General features: G+C 37.7%; 1 non-coding gene across 1 annotated transcript; it reads right to left on the reverse strand.

The window, feature by feature from the left end:
* Positions 1-1,522: 1,522 nt before the first annotated feature.
* Positions 1,523-1,626, reverse strand: LOC121499237. Its single transcript, XR_005990064.1, has one exon. It is a non-coding gene; the product is annotated as a U6 spliceosomal RNA (small nuclear RNA).
* Positions 1,627-5,520: the final 3,894 nt, after the last annotated feature.

Here is a 5,520-nt window from a genome sequence, read left to right on the forward strand (position 1 = left end):
CCAATTCATAGAATCAATGTATAGGCTAGTGGTTACTAAGGGCTGGAGTGAGAACAGAAATGGGGAATCACTCATCAGAGGGCATCAAGTTTTAGTTAAGCAAAACAAGTTCTAGATACATGCAGTGTAACATTGCACTGCAGTCAATAATCATATGCTCTATACTTAAAATTTTGTTAGGAGGGCAGATATCATGTGGAGTGTTCTCACCATGATAAAGCTAAAAGAAAATAAAAGGTGAATGAGAGGTACTTGGGATGTTGTAGGCACTCAACACATCACATCATTATTCTTATAGTCAATGGGCTCTGCTAAGAGGGTTTAGCTTAGTGAATAAGGAAGGGTTAGACCAGAATTAAACATACTGTGTTCCTGATCCCTCAGCTTTTATCATCTGTATGATTAAAATTAAATAGAATGATACAGGACATATAGCACAGAGACAGGTCCTAGCATATTAGTAAGTAAGTATATTTGAAGCATTTTTTAAAAATAGGACAGTGTAAAGACTTTACCGTTGTCTCATTATCTTGAAGTTGACAACCTTCAGATACTTTGACACATCTCTCTTGACCTACTCCACTTTTCTTTTCTTTCTTTTTTTTCCCAACTCCTTTTCCCTTTTCTTTCCTGCCTTGTCTTCCTTCCTATTCCTCTGTCCTACTTCTTCTCTCTGGCTATCATATACCAGGTCTTTCCAATGCCTACTCCCCGTGTGTGTGTGTGTGTGTGTGTGTGTGTGTGTGTGTGTGTTGTATGAGAGAGAGAATGTTCCTGCTGGAGAAGGGAATGGGTAGGTTCTCCTCCTAGATATTGCTGGTTAGAAGTGAGCCGTGGAATGAAGGAAGATGACAGGCTCTGGTGACAGTAGCTGCCTCGCATTTCAGGACCTGAGAAGCAATGGAGTAAAGATCATTATTTTTTATCTACCATGGAAATGCCATAATCTAGCCCTACCTCCTGCCTCAGGAGAGGACTCAGCTCTTGGCTCAACTATCTTTGATTGTGAGGAAAGCACACATCAACCCATAATACCTAAGTATCCGTCAGGCCTAGACAAACTGGCTTCTTTTTTGTAACCAGAAATTATTGACAACAAATATCTCCCAGAAATCAAATGTCAGTCAGCTATTAACTTGAACGAAAAAAACAAAACAAAACAAAACAAAACAAGCATATACAGTTCCTTAGAATTTTTTTTAAATTTTTTAAAAATATTTTATTTAAATTCAATTTGCCAACATACAGTATAACACCCAGTGCTCATCCCATCAAGTGCCCCCCTTAGTGCCCCTCACCCAGTCACCCCATTCCCCACCCTCCTCCCCTTCTGCAACCCTTTGTTTGTTTCTCAGAGTTAGGAGTTTCTCATGATTTGTCTTCCTCTCTAATTTTTCCCCACTCAGTTTTCCTCCTTTACCTTACAGTCTCTTTCACTATTTCTTATATTCCATATATGAGTGAAACCATATGATCATTGTCTTTCTCTGATTGACTTATTTCACTCAGCATAATACCCTCCAAAAATATGAAACGCTTCACGAATTTGTGTGTCATCTTTGTGCAGGGGCCATGCTAATCTCTGTATTGTTCCAATTTTAGTATATGTGCTGCCCAAGTGAGCACTAGATGTTTTTAATAGCTCCATAATGATATATACGCAAGCAAACATCTCTCTGGTAGACATTAGCAATTTTAAATAATCTTTTTAAATTAAATATAAAATACATGAAGAATAATATACAAATTACAAGTATAATTATAAGTATTTCACAAAAGGGACACACCTGTAGAACCATCACCCTGACCAAGAAACAGAACATTTGAAACAGCCCAGAGCACCCCATCACCCCCACTTTCAGTCACCACCCCTGCAGAAGGTCATACTTTGCAAACTTAAAACAACATAAAGTAATTTGTCTGTTTTTTAACTTTATTTAAATGAAGTAAATCGATCCCTAGTCTCTTGTATCTGGCTTCTTCTGTTCAACATATGGTTGAACGGTTTATCCATGCTATTGGGTGTGGTAACAGTCCATCACATTTTCATTGATATTGACAGACCTTACCAGTAGACTTCAATTAGCTTTCTCTCTCAAATCTAGCACACTTCTGAGTGCTTACCAGCAGGAGCTATGTATGGATTAGAGGCAAGACCAACAATTTTTTTAACTTATAAACAGCTTTATTTGTCCTTTCTCATACAGGCTTCCAATGGGCAATGGCTTGACACCAGCCATAAAAATGAGCTTTCAAATTATATATTTCTTGCCTCAGTTTACCAGGCTCTTTTCCACTGGTCATCTTCAATCTCTTGTGATCACCTCCCCTATTTCACTCACTCTTCCCAAAGGTGTGAATATCAGAGAGTCTGCAATGTAATATCTTTCTTCCCTACTTATATGGAAAAAAAACTACATGGGCAGAGGATATTGGCTAATTTTCAATTGCTGTCTAGCTAGGTCTTCACACTCAAGCTTCACAATTTTATTTGAAGTGCTACAGCAGGGCAGCTTGGGTGGCTCAGTGGGTTAGTGCTGCCTTCTGCCCCGGTTGTGATCCTGGAGACCTGGGATCGAGTCCCATGTCAGGCTCCCTGCATGTAGCCTGTTTTCCCTCTGCCTGTGTCTCTGCCTCTCTCTCTGTGTATCTCTCGCTCTCTCTGTGTCTCTCATGAATGAATAAATAAATAAAATCTTTTAAAAAAATGAAGTGCTACAGCATCCACACAATTATATATAAGAAAAAAAAATTCATTCCCACACATACAAAAAATTATTTAGGGTTGATCTGAGCCAACACTTTTTTCTCCTACTACAGTGGGTAGAGATAAATGAAATTTTACTATAATGAACTAAAATGAGGGCAAATATTACATCAAAATAAGTGGATGCTGAGACACCATGCATGTGGTTAACTCAGGGATGGAAAAAGCCCTGGAGTATGAAAGACAGACGGACATGCTAAAAATGGAAGAAAGGAAGCATACCAAGAAATACGGTTGCTCCACAATGTCATTCCTGCCCATCCCAAAGGGGCATAAATAGAAATATTCTGGAATTTAGCACCACTGATATTTAAGCCCAATTTCCAGCAAGGTCAAGGCTAATAGCGAGTTATTTGTTTTACTAACTTAGGTTGCAGTGCCTTGGGCGGATCCGCACCTTCTTCTATATCTCACTCAGCGCCAAGAATACTGTTAGCCATCAACAAAACCATAATAGACTGAGAGTCTTCTCCAAAGGCCAATGAAAACATGCACACTGAGCTAACAGAGACATTTACAGGCAGAGGATTCCAGCTTCCTTTCTGAAAATGCCACCAAGGCAGTCTAGCTAATTAGGTCTTAGTAAGTGACACCAACTCACCAGAATGGCCCACCTGCCTGTAGCTTTGTGTGTGTGCCCCAAGCTTGTTTTCTATTTGTTTGGATTTTGTTTTTGTTCTTCTGGCTATGAATGAAAAGGGCTATTTCTAATATTTTAAAGGCTCTCTCTGAGATCTGGCCTGTAAATTCACAGTAATTTCAGGAAAATGGGAATGCAATACTTAAGCTCGGCAAAGAATAAATTTATTAATTCCGGGCTATTCATTCCTCTCCCATTTCTGTTATCTTCCATGAGGAGAAACAGAGAAAAATGATTATGTCCAAGGCCACCCTGAAATGCAGTGACAATTCCAGGAATGAAACTCAGATGTTTCTTTCAACCTTGTCTCTGATCCAGCCTGGGAGTAGGCATAATTTTCCTAGTATTTCCCAAGGAAATGTCCTTGTGAAGGTCTAGTTCAACCTTTGTTTGTGTTTCTGAAAATAATGTAAATTGATGGAGATAGGGATTATGGACATAAGACACTAGAGTAACACAGACTCAAAGACTAGCAGGTCTTTCTATGAATAAGAACGGTGTTGACTTCAACCTAGGTGCTTTAAACTAAGAAAGACCACATGTGCTGAATATTAATCCCTGGAAAATTCAGCGAGTATTAATGCAGCTTATATTATTACAAGTACTCAGAACACAGATGTTTCTGTGTCCCTCATATTTTCTTCCACCAAAATACTAGTAGAAAATGATATCACTGCAAATCAAACCTTTATCTATTCCCCCAAAATAAATTAATAAACACATATATATATACATATATTCCAGGCAAAGCATACTAGAGAATTGTCATGCACTACAATAGAGCAGAGGGAATGGGCCATAGAGGCAGATACACCTAAATGCCAATTCCAGTTTCATTTGTTATTAGCTCTTCAGTGTCCTAAACGATTCTCAGCTTAATTTCCTCATCTGTAGACCTGGGACTCATATAGTTATTCAGAGCTCTTTCAATTCCAAAAATCAAAAACTTAACCCATGCTTTCTTAAGCAAAAAAAATAAATAAATAAATAAATAAAATACAAGTAAAAATAAAATAAATGTATTGACTATGTAATTGAAAAACCTAGGATCCTTTTAGCTTCTGACACACTTGGATTCAGATGTTCCATACTGTCAGGAAATAATCTTTCCCATATGCCTTCTTTCTTCTGAAATGGCCTAATTTTCAAGTATGCTTTCCCATCATGATGGCCCTTAGAACTCAAGATAATATTATCATAGCCCAAGGCCAAGGCAATGAAGACTTCTCAGGTACCGAACCTCATTTACTCTGGTCAGTTACAGATCCACACTGTAGGTATCACTGGCAGAAATCCCTAGATATATTAGAGTGCTATTACGTGGGTCAAGGTAACTGGCTTCCGGAGAGGCCAAAACAACATCACCTACAATGCATCTCAGAGTTGTAAAAACAAGCAAACAAACAAAACTTATCCCAGTGCCTCTAATTTCCATTAAGATAATAGTATGCTAATTTTTATGAGTGGGCAAATCTTTGACATGCAGGAAATATTGGCCAGTATAGATTCCACTTAGAACACACAATACAGTTAGTAGTGGCATCTCCATGATCTACAGAATATTCTGCCAAAATGAGGTAAAGCTATAAGGTAAGATTTTTTCTGAACTGAAAGAGACAGAGGATTTAGCTAAGCAGGGAAGAATGGAGATGTCATTTAAGAGAAGTAATAAAACAAGTTAATGACTATATATTTTCATATAAGAATGAGTATTGTGGGTAAGATGCACATTCGAAGCAATAGAAAATGGCATATCGTGAAGTAGATTTGTAAATATTAGTAGGAAGAATCTGTATACTTCCAGGAAAAATAACATCTATGGAATTAAGTCTTTAAAATGTCATTAGCAAGGAAAGATTTTTTTAAAGTACTCATTCAATGTACTTTTTGACAAGACACTCCTTAAGCTGGTCTGCTTTCAATGAGGTGGCCTGTGTATAAACATAAATCTGAAAAACTAAGTTCAGACCTCTTCATTAGAAGACACAATTAGCTCACTCCAGTAAAGATTAAGATTTATTGGTTTATGCATGTTAATAAAGCCTGGCTGCAACTAGAAACAAAAAGTAGTTTAGAATGAGAAAATAGCATTAATATACATGATGTGGGTTCT

The sequence above is a fragment of the Vulpes lagopus genome, chromosome 9 (genome assembly GCF_018345385.1).
Source record: "Vulpes lagopus strain Blue_001 chromosome 9, ASM1834538v1, whole genome shotgun sequence".
In the NCBI taxonomy this organism is placed as follows: domain Eukaryota; kingdom Metazoa; phylum Chordata; class Mammalia; order Carnivora; family Canidae; genus Vulpes; species Vulpes lagopus.